The sequence below is a fragment of the Triturus cristatus genome, chromosome 5_2, assembly GCF_964204655.1.
Source record: "Triturus cristatus chromosome 5_2, aTriCri1.1, whole genome shotgun sequence".
Lineage (NCBI taxonomy): Eukaryota > Metazoa > Chordata > Amphibia > Caudata > Salamandridae > Triturus > Triturus cristatus.
The window spans coordinates 340,879,104-340,901,046 of NC_140588.1; the positions used below are offsets into that span (position 1 = coordinate 340,879,104).

The window sequence follows — 21,943 nt, forward strand, 5'->3', positions numbered from 1 at the left end:
CTTCCTCTAATGACCCAGACCAAAGTGCTTAATGCATGATTTTCTTCATTAACTGCCCTAGATGAGTAAGCAAGCCTCTGTTAAATCTCTGTCTTTCACAACATCCTTATTTGTATGAATGGAATCCCTTTCCATGGGTAACAGAATTTATTTACCACTGATTGCAGAAACTCCTTGGTCCAGAATATATTAAAGTGTAATGTCTGTGTTCATTTATACCAGATAATGTAATGGACACTACTGTTACTGGACACACGATAAAAATAAGTCGGCATTCACAATGACACCTAATGCATTAAAAATAGAAATCAAAATATATCATATAAAGAAAACAATCTGTCGATGTGGTATTTTGGTGGATGAAATGGTTCACCCCACCTTCTTCAGGACACAGTGTAAATAATGTACAAAGATTCTTTTGATAGATATTTGGCACCTCACATCGTACTCCTATGGGCTTATCGAGTCCCACGCGGTTCTTCACTCATGCATGGTTATTTTTTTATGGCATGATGTGCTTTAATATACTTTACTCCGGAGATCCAATGGTTTGTAAGTGTTCTCACTTCACCCTGGTATTTATGTGGCCTCTGGCATAACTGTTGGTTTTTTGGCTATCACCCTTTAATCCACCACTTTTTATTGAAGGGAGATATTTGCCACTGCTGTCTCTGGTCTCGAAATCATCCAGCTACAGTCTATGATGGCGTCCATCCTTTTTCACAATCAGGCCGCTGCGTCGACAGATTGTTTTCTTTATATGATAGATTTTGATTTCTATTTTTAATGCATTATGTGTCATTGTGAATAATGGCAGATTTCTATTGTGATTTTTAGTCTTTTGGCCATTCAAAGATCTGCAGTTATATGCTGAATAAGCAATAGCCTTTTAATTTGTGATTGTGTGTTGATATGTATACAGTGTATATAAATACTAAGATAAAAAATAAATGAAACAAAGGACATTTTAAACAATCCTATAGTGTGACAGAGACTACTTATAAACGTATGGTAAAAACCATCAGTGCTTTTAAGGGGTGATTGAAAATGTTAAGTCAAAAAAATTATCTAATGAGCAAGAGGAAAGATATTCTCACAGAGCGAATGCGAGCAGTCTTTAAGACACAAATAATGACGAATAAACATATTGTTGAAGTCAGTACTATTCTGAAAACAACACTTCTAATTGCCAGTATTGAAAATGATACTAAGCTTTCCTACAAGCTGTAAAATATGTGCAAATGTATTACCCCAAATATATTGGCCTCACTGCCTGAGAGACTCATGAAACTTAGCATGGATATTAAGGCTGCTGGAAACTGCAGGTTAAAACAAGAACAGCATTAATATGATGTAATATAGCAGTGCAAATTCTGACATAAATATTCAGGAAACATTGATATTAAGGCAACACAAATTCACAGTTATGTTTTCTCAGATGTATGATTATACCTGCAGTTTTTTGCCAGCTGCTTCCAGTCTGCACAATGTTTCCAGTAGACATAAAGGGAAATTTCGTACAGAAGAGAAGATCAAAATCCAAACCAGAGAATCAGGATTTCATGGTTTAAGAGCTGTATAAGTGCTATTATATATGAGGTGACTGGTTCTCTTTCTTTCATATAAAATATGAACTGCATTATTGCTCCTATTTTAGAACAGTGGTGCATAATTTGTTGCGTTCCATGGGCTTTCCTAATTTACATTGATTCCCCCAAACATTTTTTGTTCAAATTTTGCCGAGCTGAGTGCCTTGTCTAGTTATTGTTTCCCAATACGGGCCACATGCTTTAAGAATTGAAAGATCAGCTCTCAAAAGAGCTATAACCAGGACATCTCCGTACCCATCAGTTTGAGAAATTGGGTTAATATTTGAGGGGGTAGGTACTCACCTCAGGTAGTAACCGCAATCCTTGACAGGGTGACCCCTTAAAGTCACTATTTCAACCAAAGTTCAAGACTCTGCTAGCAATGGTAGAATGCAGACAGGCTTAACCTTGGATGCAGTGTGTAAACTATTTATGCAGTACTTAAACAGTAATAAAGTCAAAACACAACAGAAGAAAAATCCCAAAAACATTTAGAAAAAAGGGGGAATATTTTAATAAATAAAATTACATTTAATAAGTAATGAATTTTTAAAGATTGAATTTAAAAATAACGCAATAAAGTGTTATGCACCAACTGCAGTCATTTTGTTGTGGTCAACGAGGATGAGGGTAAGTTTTAAGGCTGACCATGATAGCATATGGATCAGATATGAGAAATAGGTTTATCTCAGTCAAAAATGTATCCTCACACTTAGAAACTTTCTGGAGCAAAAATACTTTAGTGGGGCAAGGCATCAGGCAGTGGCCAAAGCTGAGCTTGCTGGCAACGGAAATCCGAAATCTGAGCTCTCAGTGGATCTGTTGACAAATGTGTAATTCTCCAAACAGGAACAATTCAGCTTATGAGCGTAAGCAACCCTCAAGTTCATTTGAATGCTGGCAGTGGCTTGATCTTGTGACGATGTCTACTTTGAGACTTAGAAGCCTTTCAGGAGCTCTGAATTCCTCAGCAGGCAAGGCTGCATGCTGTAGCCAAAAAGGGCTCAACATCATCAGATTTTAGCTCATGGTCGTCCTGCTGAATTAGATTTGCTGATGAAGAATGCAGCGGGAGCTGTGGCGAACTCAATCCCAGTGGTGATGCACCTTCGGCTGATTGGCTCGGCAGGTTGGTTCCGGTCCCACGTTGGTTTTCATGGCAAAATGTGGCAAAAGGTTTCTAGTTACCAGGTTTCAGGAAACTTTAGGGGAGTACACTTTGACACTAGCCAAGGGCCAGTACCTTGGCTACAGCACTTCAGAGGTTAAGACTCACTCCTGCAAAAGTCAGAAGCATGGTTCGGAGCTATAATTGCATGAAAAAGGCCTCTTGAAGCTTGGTGTAGCCCTGAAGCTCAAACAGTAAGTCAGACAACTCACACTTCGAGTTACTTCTGGCTCCTGGGTACAAGGTGATCAGGTCTTCAGACAGCAGAGCAACCCTTCTTCTGAATCTTGTACAGGTCCAACAGTGTTGTGAGGCAAGTAATGTGGGTGCCTCATTTATGCCTTGCTCCATTCTGTGGGTATGCGTAGCTCCTGGCCACTCCCTGACCAATGAGCTAAAAGTTCCCAGGGTACCCCTGCCCACTTTTGCAGCACTTCCTATGTGCCCGACTACAGACAATCCCACAGTGTCCCTCTCTGCCCAAAACCAACATGACAGAGCCTTTCTTCCAATGTGCAGAGCTCATGTGCCCACCCTACTGGTGTGGCCAGGGAAATTAGTACCTTTGCCTCTTGGTTACTCAAAACCAGTTGTGAGGGCAGCTCCTCTCCCACTGTCATGATGCCAGATTGACTACAGTGACAAAGGAAGTGGGCAGGCCAACATGTTAGCTACATCTGCTTGTGACAGGGTAGGCCTCTTTGACGTGAATTAAGTTCCTGGTCACAGCCCAGATTGTCAACCTGCAAGAGAAACTGAATGCCTCCCAACACCAAGGGCTTCGCCTCTGGAAGCAAGTTCACCACTCATCAATGGGGCCACTCAGCACCTGTACTATGTGTTGGTTATTTATCTACAGGCAGACAGTTGGCAGATCATGCAAATAGGTTTTCAGAGGAGTTAGGCAGATAATCGGCCACTTTCTAAAAGTACCTGTTCTAAAATATTTATTACAAGTCCAACTTTACTAATGAATTGAATTTGTAATAAATATTTTGAAAAATGCAAGAATGAACTCTGTAGTGCCTATAGCAATGTTACATTTAATATTTTTATTCCAATTCTATATGTCTAATTTTAAATTCCATGCACACTGCCATATGGGCAAGAATGCCACATATGGGTGACATCAATATTTAAAAGGAAGGGTTTGACCTGTCAAAAGGGGTAATTTTGAAATGTCGAATTTGCAGTTTATAAACTGCAACAGCCAGGCTACAAATGGTAGACCTGAAGTCATGTTTGCACTGTTACTGTAGTGGGTGGCACAATGGGTGCTGCAGTGCACTAGTGACACTTCACTTACAGGCTCTGGGTACACTGTGTACCATATACTATGCACTTGGTGATAAGTTAAGTGTTGAAAGGGGGAGTACAGGCCCTTTATCACTGGTTAGCAGGGGTAAAGATCACAGAGTTCTACAGCCTGCACAAATATAAGGTCCAGCAAAATGCGACAAATCTGGGGTGGCCTTGCAGAAATGTAAATTCCCTACAACCAGGATCTGCAACGACCTCCCAAATCTCTGATGTGAGAATTCTGACCATGCCAGTAAGCTTTGTTACCTGTCCTATTGGAATTCCATAGTGTTGTCTTCCTGACCAGTCTGGCCACACCCAGTAGATTTTCTTATATCGAAAAAATCTGGACTAGTATTTCGTAAGGCTTTATTCAAAGCCAAGCTAGAGCAAAGAATATGCAAAAATAACGTGGCAAATGTCACAAGAATTGTGGTGAGTATAAGTTAACTGAAAACAATTAATTTGAAAATAGGCACATGTTCATCAGTATAATTCCCCATCCTACTGAGTCTTTGCTTATGACCATTAGCACTGAAAGTCTGCCATTGAGAGGAATGTAATATATCATCATTGCATACATGTTAAATATTAGCAAAATGCCCTGCAACCGCAAGGCTAGGTAGGCTCTATCTGTGAGTCCCCAACTTCATAACAAGCTCCCTGAAATCTGACATGCACCTCTCTCCCTGCGAGAGCTGAAGACGCACACACTCATTTACAAAATGTTGATGCACTGCAGCACAGCAAGCACTCCTGCTGCGCTGGGGTGCATCAAAACAAAAGGGCAGGAATGTGCCTTATCTGCAAGATTCCTGTCCTTCTCCCTTGCGCCAGTGCACAAACAGCAGCTGTTTGTCAACGCAGACACCCTTGGTCATGTTGGAAGGGGGCCTGTGTTGCGGGCATGATTAGTTTTGTGAAGCAAGAGACACCTTCCTGCACAAAAACAATCATTGATGGCATTTTTCTCTTTCCATGAATGCTGCAGAGTGCAGCACGCATAGAAAGAGGAAAAAATGAGGAGAAATAAAAGTATTTCTCCTTGTTGCACCTCTCCTGGGGAGGTGTAGGGTTCTGATGCATTTCCAGCTTTACAAAACTTTGTAAACCTGGGAATGTGTCAGGTTCCATGGATGTTGCGTGGGAACACCCACAGCAACACCCATAAAACACCCCTTTCACCCAGAGTAATGCGTGAAAGGGGCCCATATTTACAAGCCCATGAAAAGTCATGCAGGGTGACTTTTACGTGGCCTTGCAAATATGGGCAAGTCCACTGCTGCTATCAAATCAAGTGAAGCACGGGCAGCGCAATGGGCTTGTAAATGAGGACCACTGTTTTTGTGCAGTTTCTTAGCTAATATGAGAGTGTCCTCCTTAATGTGAGAAGAATCTCATGAGAATTCCAATTTATTATTCTCCATAGAGGAGACTACTAGGCCTAAGCTAAAACACCACGTTATACAATTATCTGAAATAAAATCACATTATATTACATAAAACATATGCCACTTATTGTTATACAATGATAAGCGTACATGCAATAAAATCAAACAGCATTTACTAGTAACCTAGGATTTGACTATAATGAATACAAATAGTGTGTAAACACACAACAAGACAGACTTGTATTGAGCCCCTTAATCACATTGTGCTGTCACAGACACCATTGAAGATAGGGCCAAAGAGGGCTATGTAACTATAGTATACAAGGTAATACCCTATTGTTCCAAACCTGTGCCGGCACGTTTGCTGCCGCTTCACTAAAGAGTGGTTATAGTGTATGAATGCGAATATGCCATTTGGTTCCCCCCTGTGTCTCATCTCGCAAGACAACTGCCTTTAATATGAAACATTGAGCAGGGAGCGAGAGGGATTAGATGATCCAGTGGACATTAGTGCCTAATTTGTATATAAATAAGTGCCAGAGCTCTTGTCAGGGGGCCACTGCAGCTTGTAACACACACCGCCCCTGCCAGCGCTGCCAATGACAGGGCAAACACAACTACTAATCATCACACTCCTACAAGTTTGACATTTTAGACTATTCCAGGCCCCAAAGCTTTAAGAATGGCTTGAGTGACAGATTTTAGTCGTTTATAACGCATATTGAATAAATAAACTACTGTTGTTGTGCTCATCTCTAAATTAGACAAACAGCGCCACCATGTGACAGACTGTTATTAGAGCTGGTGTTGCCAATTAAGTGCCGGTGCCGAGCACCGGAAACCACAGGCTCAAATTAAGCACTGGTTAACATGCAAGTGTGTAACCCCCAATAACACCTGGGCACATACACTGAAGTGTTTCCTGGCATCGCTAGAACATTTTAGGCACACAACTTGGAAAGGGGCTTTGACACTGCATTCTCATCAGTCCTACAATTAAGGCAGTCGGCCACCATTTTGTAAGGATTTGCCCACTGATTTTGCAAGTCAAACCTACAACGTTTTAATGGCTGCTGCAAATAAAGATAGGCTCCCATTTAAAGTAGTTTGTTTTTTTACAACATTACAATAAGGATGATTTTGTTTTGTGATTCGTTAAGTTTCCCATCACTAGTGTATGAAAAAAAGAGACAGATTTTTTTTTCCAACTTTCACAACCAAATCTTTCCAGTTTTTCTCCTGGATGTTTTAAGTATGCAAAGATAGATTTCACAGTTTTGCAGCTGTTACTTTTGTTACTTAATAACTCGCTGTTAGGAAGATTATGGCAACTGAAAATTCTACCTCTTTTTGGTCGCAGAATGTTGGCAAGTATGCTTCTGCCACATTTCTCTTACTCATGAAAGAGGTAACAAAGGCACTAACCACACAACAAGACAATAACTAGACAAGACACCAAACAAATAAATGTAAGCTAAGCTAAAAAAAAACAAAAACAGTGGTACAGTTAAACAACCAATGGCAGATAAATGTGTAATAGTAAGAGGACTTACTGATTGTAATAAATATGTGCAAGTACTACTGGCATGTTAATTAACTTCATTGGTTTTTACTTTTAGGAAGGTTTCAGGGAAATGAAGCCTCATTTTTTCAATACTGTTCTATTTTTAAAGTTTCATGCATTAGTGGTTAGAGAGAGGGTTCTGAGTGTTTTCTTATGATGTTTAAGAGCAGCATTGTGGAAAAGAGGCTGTCTTTTTAATTCTATATGGCGGACTACATTTGAGCTGATTTTTAAGGTCCTGTCTCTGATTTGAGTGGGCTTTCTAAAAAGCAGAGAAATCTGCTTTGCAAAATTTATACAGCTTGTTTAACATGGAATAAACATGTGGCAAATGAGGTTGTGCAGCAAAGTAAAAACGAGCAAAATTGAGCAGATGTCATACTATTTTTAATGTTTTAAAAAGACGTGGAGAAAACGACAAATCCTTCACTTTTCAAAAGTGAAAGAGGGGATTAGGGTTTTGGTAAAATCACTGTATCTCATTTGCAAGCAGAAACAATGAAAGATCTTTTCGCACCATTTGTAACAGCGTGCATTCAGTGCAACGTTTTCGTTGTACAAAACTATTACACTAGCAGATCATTTGTAAGAAAAAAAGGAGCTGTGTATATTTTAACACAGATTTAAACATCATTCCATTTTGTTACTGGTGCAATAAAGGTATGTAGTATGAACTGATGCACAATTCCCTTGCTTTTTCTCCACAATACACAGATCAAAAATTGTGCAAATGGATGTGATGTGTTTTCTGCACTAATACAACCTTTCCATAATATTGGTAGGAATTTGTGTATTACTACTGAAACAACATGTCTCACGGTGGAAGGCTCTACTTCAATGGATATGTTGAATGGGAGGGTGTTATCACATGTATGAGAGTGGATCAGTGCCCAATTAGAATGTAAGCTTCTGGTAGCTGCAGAGAAAACACAGTTAGAGTCATAACAAGGAAGAGAGGCAAAATGGATTTGCTCCATTTCATTTATTTAAGTAGCAAAAATAGCGCTCAATCAGTAACATCCATTTTTATTCTGGTGCACAAAGTATGTAATCTGGGTGAGACACATTTTGGAGCACACACAAAACATACAACAATATGGATTTTCTCAATATATTGTTCCAATGCTGCCTTTTATGCGCTATGACCCTGTAAGTCATGTCATCATCATTGAAATGGCTTATTTAGCAAATGCATGTTTTTTAAGATTATTGTTTTCACAGAATCACTGGAAGCAATGCACAAAAGCAATTGTGTTAGTAGGAAAAGCTACCTTTTGCGACCGTCTAGAAAACTAAACAGTATTAGCACAGTAATATAGTAGATATACATAACAAAATAGAAAATGGAAAGTTTTCAAATGTTACGTAAATGTGATGGAACTTGAAACTGAAAGCTAAAAATGTAATTGGTATTCTTAATTTGATTCATATGAGCAGTGAAAGTACTGCAAACGAACCTTAGTATGGGTGATTGGAGGCTTCAATTGATGCAGTCGTATGCACAGACCTCTCACTTAGGTTGGGGTCTCTCGCTTCCAGTAGAGATTCAGTGAGTGCTCCAGATATGCCAAAGGGTTAACAACCACTGATATAGAGGAACGCAGAAGAAGGCTGAGTTCATTAACAATGTAATTGAATTTGGAGGCAACTTCTAATATCCATATAATGAACTGCTGGAGGTACTAAATTCTTTATTTACACATCGTGATACCATCAGCCTTCCACAAACCTCTTACATCCTTGGTGTCTTGCTCTTTCATGTTCATTGCAGACAAGAAGAATACAAGCATAATCTGTAGCATGAAATTATTTCACCAAAAGGCTGTTAGAATTATTTTGCAAAGAAGATATTAGAAACATTTTGGGGGCTCATTACGATGTCGGGTGGAAAGCCTCTGCCCGACACCTTGTCGGATTTGGCACCGACCGACTTGCAGTTGGCGGTTCTGACCGCCAGATTACAATGCGACCGAACACTGTTCGGTTGGCTTCCCAATGTTTCCTATGGGAGCTGGTGTTACGTCCAAGAACTGGCCGTAACACAGACTCCTATGGGGAAATGGGGTGTGTGTGAAAAAAACTGCACACTGTGGCAGCCACTTCATGGTGCCTGCCACCCAGTGCAGAGTTTCACAGGGGGGGGTACATTAGGTACCCCTCGGCCACCAACCTTAGGCCGCGAGGGCAAGGGGGCCCTGCTAGGGGCCCCCCAAGTCACTTTCCGACAGACTTTCCATGTCGGACAGCTGTTGGAAACTGTAAATTCCGTCCATTGGGGGTTACGGTGCGGTTCCGGCTGACAGGAATAGTCAGTGAGTTGGTCGGAACAGAGTCGGAATGATTGGCCAGTTTACGTTCCGATCGTGAACATCGTTGAGGCTGAGCAGTGCAGAATATTCTTATCTTTTTAGGGGAGCTCTGAAACATCTGACATATTCACTCAGCTGTCTGAAAGCTTCTCCTCTTTGTAAGTGTCCTGCAGAACTTGTGGCTCATTTATCAATTTACCTTATAAAAATATGGTCTAAAATACACCGTTGGTCCAGTTTTTACAAATTACCACTGTCTCTTCACTCACATGCCTAGTGCAATTCGGGGCCATAACATATACAAATGAGTCATCCTTTTTCGGGTTCTTTTTTGTGTGCAAATCCTTCCCAGAGATGCAAGATTGTTATTTTTTGTTGGCGTGCTGTGTCATTTCACCCATTTTTGAAGTCTCTGTTTCCAAAGTGCTGAATAATGGATTTGCCCACATAAGGCACAAAAACAAAAACCCAAGTTTTATCTGTGCTGACTAAAACTTGAATATGGCAAACATGAAAGAATATTCAGCAGAAATCTAGCTACTCTTAAAATATACATTGAACAGTTTGAAAATGGTTCATAAGCCCTTCCCTCACTACGCCTTTTTTTCAAGTTTCTTAGATGGAACCACACTCAAATGCATGTTCTCTTGTCGGATTCATTTATTTAAAGATGCTTTCTCTGGAAGTGGGTGTCAGGGGTCAGGATATCCACGTGCCCTTTAATGAAGACGACAAACTTAAGGACAGGGGGCCCACGATTTCAGGGGTAGGTTACACATGATATATGGTCTCCTACTGAGCCCTGCAGAATATTCTGATCTTTCTGGGGGAGCTCTGTGACACCTGCCAGATTCACTCAGCAGTCTGAAAGCTTCTCTCATTACAAACCCAGTCCATGAAAACAATCTGCGCCTCCAGGTTTGTGTTACAGCGAGTGTCAAATATTTCAGATGTCGACCAACTCCTTTTTTCCAGAGACTCAGTTGCATTAACGTTTTGTCAGGGATTAGTGGTAAGGTTGCACATCATCATTTGTTTCTAATCACAGGATAACTATTGGCTGGAGCATAAAAAACCTCTGATTGGCTAAAAGATATTGAAAACGTCAATATCTAGTACTAATGAAGATTATTTGCATTCAAACGCATATCAGACGTACCAGTCGGCAGGCTGCTTTTGTTTACTCCCAATTATTATTAACATATTCATACTGAATAAAACGTTTAAATAGAGCTCTGGTTTCAATACGAGAAAGCACTGGCATAGCCTGCTGGTGTTAAGGTGGAAACAGTCGTGTTCAGTTTCTTGTTAGTGCGTCAGGAAAAGTACGACATAAGTAAGTGCTAAGATAAAGCTGTCTGTTAAATTAGGTTTACACTTACATTGCAAGCCATACCTCCGTGACCTCTTAAAATATGATGTTAGGTCAAGAGGCAGTACAATTCAGCCAATTTTTAATATGCAACTTTTTGATATTGCCTGTGCAGTTGACTCATTTTTAAATGTAGTATTTGGCCAATCAAACTTTGTTTAGACTGTTTTGGTTTTATTTGTATGGTTAGTTATTATTGTTTTTAACTGGATTTTTTTTAAGTATGCATTTTGTTGTTTAATAGAGTATGATCTAACTAAACGTCATCTTACTACTACCGCTTTCTTACTCCGTGACCAGACACACATTACTGAACAAATATAGATATTTAATTTGCACATTTGTTAACATTTACACTGACTGCGTTCAGAGACGTTTTAAGGCATGGGGGAAGTGGGCTCTGGCCCAGGGCCCCAGCCTTTCATGGGGCCCCCTGATAGAGCCAGCTCTGTTCTGCAGAGAGTCTTGCCATGATGGCCTTTAATAATTCTTAGAAAAAACAACAGGAGTGTAACCCGTAAACCTCGTTGAGATAGGGTAATAATGTAAGAAACAACAACAACTCTCAACTGGTATCATTCGACAAAGACAAATAATTTGCATGTAAAAAACATTACAGAAGAGATAAGGAAGACTCAAGAAGAGAATGATTTGAGAAAAGACATACTGTATTAAATTAGAAAAATTACTTACATAAGGACATGTATAAATTTAAATAATCCAAAAAAATTGAAGCAGTAATAGCAACACTGTACATCAAATTAATATACCATAAAGACAACCCGGACTTGTACTTGGTGCTTAAAGTGTATGTGACACGAAGACGGCGACGCAAGTGACAAGGTGAGATCAGCAAGGGACGGCGCAACGTGAAGTGAAAGTGAATAATGGAACAATAATTACAAGGTTCTGAATTCAATTTTCGACATTATAAAAATAATTTATACATCAATTTAAAGAACCATAAAGCCATCAGTTAAGCTGAAAAGTCGACGGCGTTTCGATCCTGATTAAATTGGGATCATCGTCAGGACAGGGTTGAATTATTCATCACAGTGCTATACAAGAAAAGGAAAACAGTATGAATGAATAGTAGAGAAATATAAATTGTAAAAGGGAAAAGCTAGGGTCTGAATATTCAGAAAGCTAGTCTTGCCATATAATCAAGACATGCAGATGTGACGGAGGAAAAGGCAAGGTAGGTGATGAAGTGGGGGAGGGGGGAAAAGAAGAGCGGGGGAAGGGAAGAGTGGAAAGTAGAGAGGTGACAGGCAATTTATTTACCTAAATGGATGAAGGTTCTAGGCTAGGAAACGGTGGAGAAACAGGGTCCAAGGTAATTCTAAGAGGAAAGAGACAAAGGGTATTCAAGTAATACAAGCGATGTCAAGATAGAGGGAAAAACCCGAGGCTGGTCAAACCAATTACCTGGGACTAGGTGACAGGGGGCGAGGGACTGAATCCGGTCAGGGCAATCAAAGTCAGTGAATCTTGGTAGACGAGATTGAACTCGTGGCCATGAAGGCGTAGTAACTGGTCAGGTGTCAAGAATTCTGAGGTGGGGGAGGAAAAAGGTGTCAAGGTTACAGCCAAAGTGTTACGTGGTGCGAAGTCTAATTGCCACATGGAAACCGGGAAAACTTACAGTGAAATTGTATTCGGTTCACATACAACAAGAAAAGACTTGAAAATGAAAAATTACAGGTCACGAGGGATCCATGATCCTGATTATCTCGATCAGGGAGGAATGTAGAAATTCCGGGGGAGGGGGGCGGAAAGGACTGCCTGAAATGGGAGATAAAACAAAAAAAACGGAGTTTGTCCAGTACCGCCATCAAGGGGAGGGAAGGGTGCAGGAAATGTAAAAACGGGACGGGGGCGCTTACCTAATGAATACGGCGTCCGGAGGGCGTCTCAATCACCAGGACTCCAGTAACACGTAATTACTCTGCGGGAATACGAGGGAAAGCAAGGCTGTACAAATAGGAAAGCAGGGGGTGGGGCTATGACGTAAGAATACGTCCGGTGGAAAGGTCGAGTGCAATGAAGCTGGAAGAAAGTGTACCGAAGGGAGCAGGGAAAGAAACCAGAAGGTTGAAAGGAAAATATCAGAAGGACACAAGACAATTTGTAAATTAATTACAACTATCAAGGAAAACATGTAGTGTAATAATAAAGGCCTGTATATATTAAAAAGCGGCTATATATAAGGGAAAAGTGACATGCTATGTAGGACATATATAGCTAATATCCTAGAGAATCTCATAAAATACAAATCGTATAAGGGTCAATGAGAATTAGAAATTGGCAAGGGGCCAGCGGGTGAAGAAAAAGAGGGGGAGGGTTAGTGGCGGGAAGGGTAGAGGGAGGGGGGGTGGGGAAGTAGGGAGGGAGGAGGCGTTGGATTGAAGGGGAAGGAAAAAGGGAGAGAAACAAAGAAGGAAAAATATCAAAGAGTCAGTAGATTCTATGCAAGTTTAAGAATCATGGGTGGACAGAAATTCAATTCCATGAGAACATCTGTGTATGGGGGGGTGGAGGGGAGGGAAAAAGGAGAAAGGCAAAGGAGGAAACATATCAAAGAGTCAATGGGTTCTATACAGGTTTAAGAATCATGGGTAGAAAGACATTAAATTCCATGAGAACAAATGTGTAGAGAGAGACTTCAGAGCAATATCGTACTGTTCCATTCATCAATGGTATTTAGGCCCGCATTCACGGAGTCACAAATGGTCATCCATTTAGACTCACTTTTGTTCAACAGTAGTTTAATATTACCCCCTCTTAGGGGTAATGTGGGTTGTTCAATCACTTGCCAAACAAAATCTGTGGAGTTGTGACCCTTTTCCAGGAAATGGTTCACCAATGGAGCAGTCAATGTTTTACAGTGTATTCGGCTTTTGTGTTGTATGATACGTTGTTTAATCATTTGGGTTGTTTGTCCAATATACGTAAGGTTACAGGGACATCTGATTGCATACACCACATTAAGAGACCTGCAGTTCGTCGTGGTTTTAAGTATGTAGCTTCTGGTGCCTGTTTTAAACTCCTTAGTATTTTGCGTTAAATCACAAACTGAACAGTTCTGACATTTGTAGTGGCCGGTGATAGGGGGGAGGCCCCACGCTGATGTGATGGTATTTGTTTCAGGTGTGTTGGAGGGCCAAGTTATAGCATGGACCAAATGTGTCGCAAGATTTTTACCCCGTTGATATGAAAATAGGGGAGGTTCCTTGAAAGAGTCCAGCTGTCTGAGTACAGACCAGTTACGTTTGATGATTTTGGAGACCAAATGGCTACAAGGGCTAAATTTGGAAACAAATGGAATTCGTGACATGTTTTGTTTGGGTTGTGGTGTCAAAAGTACTTCCCGTGGACAGTACCAAGCTCTTTTCCGTGCTCTAGACAGAAGGCGTTTGGGATAGCCTCTGTCTGATAACTTTTGTATTAGAACATCTGATTCAGAAAAGTAATCTTTACGCCACTTACAATTCCTACGAATCCGTAGGAATTGGCCATAGGGGAGACCATCTCGCAGAGCTCGAGGGTGATAACTTGAGTAATGGAGAAGGGTGTTTCTCTCCGTGGGTTTTCGAAAGAGGCGGGTGCCAATCACACCCTCCTCGGCGTGTATAGTGACATCAAGGAAAGGTAAATCATTGGGTTTAGCTTCACATGTGAAGTTTAGATGTTGTTGTGACTGGTTGAGCCAAACCATGAACAAATCAAGTGTCTCTGAAGTACCTTTCCAAAGGACCAGGATGTCGTCAATGTAGCGACGCCAGAGGGAGATACAATCAAGAAAGGGATTGATGCCCGTGAGAATGTGGGTTTTCTCCAAGTTGTGTACGTACAGAATAGCAAAATTTGGGGCAAAACATGCACCCATAGATACTCCTTTAACTTGTAGGTAAAAAGAATCACGGTATAGAAAATAATTGTTCTCTAATGCAACTTGGAGTAAATCCATTATAAAATCTATAGGAATCAAACAGGGGCGTGGTCTAGAATCTAGGAGATCTCTTATAACTCGAAGTCCATCCGAATGGGGAATGTTTGTGTATAGAGATTCGATGTCTAAGCCTGCCATGATTTCAGAGTTGTTATCGAATGGTCTGTTCTCAATTGTCACAATGAGATCCATGGTGTCTTTTATGTAAGTATCCGTATGGGGTACGAATTCTTTGATAATAGCGTCAATATACTTGCCCAAAGGTTCCAAAATGGAACCACATCCGGACACGATTGGACGGCCCGGAGGATTCGTAGGGTTCTTATGAATTTTGGGAAGTATATACAGTACTGGTGTCCGAGGGAATTGGTTATTAAGAAAATTAAACTCCTTCGCAGATATTATATTTAGGGCTTTTGCTTTTCCAGTCAGTGTCAATATTTTATCTCTGAGAGCAGGTAAGGGGTCTTTGGTCAATTGTAAATAGTGTTTTTTATTTGAAAGTTGTCGTCTTATTTCCAAATCATATTTGTGATTGTCCATGAGTACTATACCGCCGCCCTTATCTGCTGGTTTGATGGTCAGTTCTGAATTATTTGCAAGGTTTTGGAGAGCTTGTTTTTCAGATAGCGGTATGTTATAGGGAACATATTCAAAACGTGTTCCTAAGTCAACTACTTCTTGTAGGACTAGGCGTTCAAATGTTAGAATCTCGGCAGGCATGGAAATAGAAGGGGGGTTGAATCTTGAGGGGGGATGAAAACGGGGAGTCAAAACATTAAGGTCACAGGGTTTGTCAGAGAAAAATTGTTTCAATCTTATACGGCGAAAGAATGTCAAAAGGTTGGATTGTAAGTCAAGGAAATTTGTGCGTTCAGTAGGTACAAAACTTAGTCCTTTACTAAGTATCTGGGTCTCATGTTCAGAGAGAATGTAATTAGATACATTGAAAATGGGTATAGTCAATGAATCGTTAATAGGGGTAATTGAGATCATTGGGGAGGTCCCCATTGGTAATACCTGTTGCGAGTTTGTCTCTCCCCTGGGTATTGGTGTTGGTACTGGCGATTGTTGCGTGGTCTGGATTGTGATTGGCCGCGTCCGCGGCTGGGCCCTAAAAAACCAGGTGGTAAGAGAGGTTGAGGTCTTTGAGCCAATCCACTTGTGCTAGAAGTACTGGCTCCGTCTGAGTCTTCCAGGGAGGTGTTGGAGGAATCTGAGAAGGTAACTCGCTGGTTGTTACGTGATCTACCCCAAGTGCGTGTCCTAAGTGGGGTAAATGGAGTGTTGTAAAACTCTTCTCTAAGATAAGGATAAGTATTATCAACACTATAAAATTTGATATCTTTCTGTATTTTAGTGACTTTTTTATTTTGTTCGAAGGTATTGAAGGTCAAGATAGTAGCACTAATTTTATCAAGAAGGTTTTTGGCCTCTGTACAAGTAGTGTCTGCTAGAATCAATTTCTCCAATTCAGCAATTTCCTCCAGTTCAAGTCGACTATGTTCTATTGCGGTGTCAATACCTAACACCATCCAGTGGCGAGAGCAAGTAGTGGCAAGGTGGCTAAAATTTAACCGGAATTTAGGATCTTGAGTAAAGATGGCCGGTATGTTTCTAATTTGTAGGCCTAGTGGTATTACTCCTGATTTTAAGTATTCCGTGAGCATACGGGCATGCAAATCAGTCCTGATTTGCTTCTTTTTCAGTTTTTCAAGTTTGTCCAACAATAGACGAGAAGAATTAGGGGTGGAGACAGGGGTGGTGGAGGACAGGGGTCCTGAGAGGAGAGAAGGGCCACCAATAAGTCGTTGGATGTAATCCTCAGAGTAAGAAAGAGTCTCCCTAGACATTCTAATAGACAATTAAATCCCTAAAAGAGAGACCTAATGAATAGGCCAAACTAGTGGATCACAAAGTGATCTACTCTCGCAGCTAAAAAGCTGCTCACAATCTTAGAAAAAACAACAGGAGTGTAACCCGTAAACCTCGTTGAGATAGGGTAATAATGTAAGAAACAACAACAACTCTCAACTGGTATCATTCGACAAAGACAAATAATTTGCATGTAAAAAACATTACAGAAGAGATAAGGAAGACTCAAGAAGAGAATGATTTGAGAAAAGACATACTGTATTAAATTAGAAAAATTACTTACATAAGGACATGTATAAATTTAAATAATCCAAAAAAATTGAAGCAGTAATAGCAGCACTGTACATCAAATTAATATACCATAAAGACAACCCGGACTTGTACTTGGTGCTTAAAGTGTATGTGACACGAAGACGGCGACGCAAGTGACAAGGTGAGATCAGCAAGGGACGGCGCAACGTGAAGTGAAAGTGAATAATGGAACAATAATTACAAGGTTCTGAATTCAATTTTCGACATTATAAAAATAATTTATACATCAATTTAAAGAACCATAAAGCCATCAGTTAAGCTGAAAAGTCGACGGCGTTTCGATCCTGATTAAATTGGGATCATCGTCAGGACAGGGTTGAATTATTCATCACAGTGCTATACAAGAAAAGGAAAACAGTATGAATGAATAGTAGAGAAATATAAATTGTAAAAGGGAAAAGCTAGGGTCTGAATATTCAGAAAGCTAGTCTTGCCATATAATCAAGACATGCAGATGTGACGGAGGAAAAGGCAAGGTAGGTGATGAAGTGGGGGAGGGGGGAAAAGAAGAGCGGGGGAAGGGAAGAGTGGAAAGTAGAGAGGTTTTAGGGATTTAATTGTCTATTAGAATGTCTAGGGAGACTCTTTCTTACTCTGAGGATTACATCCAACGACTTATTGGTGGCCCTTCTCTCCTCTCAGGACCCCTGTCCTCCACCACCCCTGTCTCCACCCCTAATTCTTCTCGTCTATTGTTGGACAAACTTGAAAAACTGAAAAAGAAGCAAATCAGGACTGATTTGCATGCCCGTATGCTCACGGAATACTTAAAATCAGGAGTAATACCACTAGGCCTACAAATTAGAAACATACCGGCCATCTTTACTCAAGATCCTAAATTCCGGTTACATTTTAGCCACCTTGCCACTACTTGCTCTCGCCACTGGATGGTGTTAGGTATTGACACCGCAATAGAACATAGTCGACTTGAACTGGAGGAAATTGCTGAATTGGAGAAATTGATTCTAGCAGACACTACTTGTACAGAGGCCAAAAACCTTCTTGATAAAATTAGTGCTACTATCTTGACCTTCAATACCTTCGAACAAAATAAAAAAGTCACTAAAATACAGAAAGATATCAAATTTTATAGTGTTGATAATACTTATCCTTATCTTAGAGAAGAGTTTTACAACACTCCATTTACCCCACTTAGGACACGCACTTGGGGTAGATCACGTAACAACCAGCGAGTTACCTTCTCAGATTCCTCCAACACCTCCCTGGAAGACTCAGACGGAGCCAGTACTTCTAGCACAAGTGGATTGGCTCAAAGACCTCAACCTCTCTTACCACCTGGTTTTTTAGGGCCCAGCCGCGGACGCGGCCAATAACAATCCAGACCACGCAACAATCGCCAGTACCAACACCAATACCCAGGGGAGAGACAAACTCGCAACAGGTATTACCAATGGGGACCTCCCCAATGATCTCAATTACCCCTATTAACGATTCATTGACTATACCCATTTTCAATTTATCTAATTACATTCTCTCTGAACATGAGACCCAGATACTTAGTAAAGGACTAAGTTTTGTAGCTACTGAACGCACAAATTTCCTTGACTTACAATCCAACCTTTTGACATTCTTTCGCCGTATAAGATTGAAACAATTTTTCTCTGACAAACCCTGTGACCTTAATGTTTTGACTCCCCGTTTTCATCCCCCCTCAAGATTCAACCCCCCTTCTATTTCCATGCCTGCCGAGATTCTAACATTTGAACGCCTAGTCCTACAAGAAGTAGTTGACTTAGGAACACGTTTTGAATATGTTCCCTATAACATACCGCTATCTGAAAAACAAGCTCTCCAAAACCTTGCAAATAATTCAGAACTGACCATCAAACCAGCAGATAAGGGCGGCGGTATAGTACTCATGGACAATCACAAATATGATTTGGAAATAAGACGACAACTTTCAAATAAAAAACACTATTTACAATTGACCAAAGACCCCTTACCTGCTCTCAGAGATAAAATATTGACACTGACTGGAAAAGCAAAAGCCCTAAATATAATATCTGCGAAGGAGTTTAATTTTCTTAATAACCAATTCCCTCGGACACCAGTACTGTATATACTTCCCAAAATTCATAAGAACCCTACGAATCCTCCGGGCCGTCCAATCGTGTCCGGATGTGGTTCCATTTTGGAACCTTTGGGCAAGTATATTGACGCTATTATCAAAGAATTCGTACCCCATACGGATACTTACATAAAAGACACCATGGATCTCATTGTGACAATTGAGAACAGACCATTCGATAACAACTCTGAAATCATGGCAGGCTTAGACATCGAATCTCTATACACAAACATTCCCCATTCGGATGGACTTCGAGTTATAAGAGATCTCCTAGATTCTAGACCACGCCCCTGTTTGATTCCTACAGATTTTATAATGGATTTACTCCAAGTTGCATTAGAGAACAATTATTTTCTATACCGTGATTCTTTTTACCTACAAGTTAAAAGAGTATCTATGGGTGCATGTTTTGCCCCAAATTTTGCTATTCTGTACGTACACAACTTGGAGAAAACCCACATTCTCACGGGCATCAATCCCTTTCTTGATTGTATCTCCCTCTGGCGTCGCTACATTGACGACATCCTGGTCCTTTGGAAAGGTACTTCAGAGACACTTGATTTGTTCATGGTTTAGCTCAACCAGTCACAACAACATCTAAACTTCACATGTGAAGCTAAACCCAATGATTTACCTTTCCTTGATGTCACTATACACGCCGAGGAGGGTGTGATTGGCACCCGCCTCTTTCGAAAACCCACGGAGAGAAACACCCTTCTCCATTACTCAAGTTATCACCCTCGAGCTCTGCGAGATGGTCTCCCCTATGGCCAATTCCTACGGATTCGTAGGAATTGTAAGTGGCGTAAAGATTACTTTTCTGAATCAGATGTTCTAATACAAAAGTTATCAGACAGAGGCTATCCCAAACGCCTTCTGTCTAGAGCACGGAAGAGAGCTTGGTACTGTCCACGGGAAGTACTTTTGACACCACAACCCAAACAAAACATGTCACGAATTCCATTTGTTTCCAAATTTAGCCCTTGTAGCCATTTGGTCTCCAAAATCATCAAACGTAACTGGTCTGTACTCAGACAGCTGGACTCTTTCAAGGAACCTCCCCTATTTTCATATCAACGGGGTAAAAATCTTGCGACACATTTGGTCCATGCTATAACTTGGCCCTCCAACACACCTGAAACAAATACCATCACATCAGCGTGGGGCCTCCCCCCTATCACCGGCCACTACAAATGTCAGAACTGTTCAGTTTGTGATTTAACGCAAAATACTAAGGAGTTTAAAACAGGCACCAGCAGCTACATACTTAAAACCATGACGAACTGCAGGTCTCTTAATGTGGTGTATGCAATCAGATGTCCCTGTAACCTTACGTATATTGGACAAACAACCCAAATGATTAAACAACGTATCATACAACACAAAAGCCGAATACACTGTAAAACATTGACTGCTCCATTGGTGAACCATTTCCTGGAAAAGGGTCACAACTCCACAGATTTTGTTTGGCAAGTGATTGAACAACCCACATTACCCCTAAGAGGGGGTAATATTAAACTACTGTTGAACAAAAGTGAGTCTAAATGGATGACCATTTGTGACTCCGTGAATGCGGGCCTAAATACCATTGATGAATGGAACAGTACGATATTGCTCTGAAGTCTCTCTCTACACATTTGTTCTCATGGAATTTAATGTCTTTCTACCCATGATTCTTAAACCTGTATAGAACCCATTGACTCTTTGATATGTTTCCTCCTTTGCCTTTCTCCTTTTTCCCTCCCCTCCCCCCCCCCATACACAGATGTTCTCATGGAATTGAATTTCTGTCCACCCATGATTCTTAAACTTGCATAGAATCTACTGACTCTTTGATATTTTTCCTTCTTTGTTTTCTCTCCCTTTTTCCTTCCCCTTCAATCCAACGCCTCCTCCCTCCCTACTTCCCCACCCCCCCTCCCTCTACCCTTCCCGCCACTAACCCTCCCCCTCTTTTTCTTCACCCGCTGGCCCCTTGCCAATTTCTAATTCTCATTGACCCTTATACGATTTGTATTTTATGAGATTCTTTAGGATATTAGCTATATATGTCCTACATAGCATGTCACTTTTCCCTTATATATAGCCGCTTTTTAATATATACAGGCCTTTATTATTACACTACATGTTTTCCTTGATAGTTGTAATTAATTTACAAATTGTCTTGTGTCCTTCTGATATTTTCCTTTCAACCTTCTGGTTTCTTTCCCTGCTCCCTTCGGTACACTTTCTTCCAGCTTCATTGCACTCGACCTTTCCACCGGACGTATTCTTACGTCATAGCCCCACCCCCTGCTTTCCTATTTGTACAGCCTTGCTTTCCCTCGTATTCCCGCAGAGTAATTACGTGTTACTGGAGTCCTGGTGATTGAGACGCCCTCCGGACGCCGTATTCATTAGGTAAGCGCCCCTGTCCCGTTTTTACATTTCCTGCACCCTTCCCTCCCCTTGATGGCGGTACTGGACAAACTCCGTTTTTTTGTTTTATCTCCCATTTCAGGCAGTCCTTTCCGCCCCCCTCCCCCGGAATTTCTACATTCCTCCCTGATCGAGATAATCAGGATCATGGATCCCTCGTGACCTGTAATTTTTCATTTTCAAGTCTTTTCTTGTTGTATGTGAACCGAATACAATTTCACTGTAGGTTTTCCCGGTTTCCATGTGGCAATTAGACTTCGCACCACGTAACACTTTGGCTGTAACCTTGACACCTTTTTCCTCCCCCACCTCAGAATTCTTGACACCTGACCAGTTACTACGCCTTCATGGCCACGAGTTCAATCTCGTCTACCAAGATTCACTGACTTTGATTGCCCTGACCGGATTCAGTCCCTCGCCCCCTGTCACCTAGTCCCAGGTAATTGGTTTGACCAGCCTCGGGTTTTTCCCTCTATCTTGACATCGCTTGTATTACTTGAATACCCTTTGTCTCTTTCCTCTTAGAATTACCTTGGACCCTGTTTCTCCACCGTTTCCTAGCCTAGAACCTTCATCCATTTAGGTAAATAAATTGCCTGTCACCT

General features: G+C 40.9%; 2 long non-coding RNA genes across 2 annotated transcripts; one reads left to right on the forward strand and one right to left on the reverse strand.

The window, feature by feature from the left end:
* Positions 1-12,156: 12,156 nt before the first annotated feature.
* Positions 12,157-12,666, reverse strand: LOC146822965 (uncharacterized). The gene is made up of 3 exons (XR_014961859.1): positions 12,579-12,666; positions 12,338-12,477; positions 12,157-12,245 (listed from the first exon to the last, which is right to left on the reverse strand). It is a non-coding gene; the product is annotated as an uncharacterized LOC146822965 (long non-coding RNA).
* Positions 12,667-21,232: 8,566 nt separating this feature from the next.
* On the forward strand, positions 21,233-21,741 carry LOC146822966 (uncharacterized). Its single transcript, XR_014961860.1, has 3 exons — positions 21,233-21,320; positions 21,421-21,560; positions 21,653-21,741. It is a non-coding gene; the product is annotated as an uncharacterized LOC146822966 (long non-coding RNA).
* The last annotated feature ends 202 nt before the right edge of the window (positions 21,742-21,943 follow it).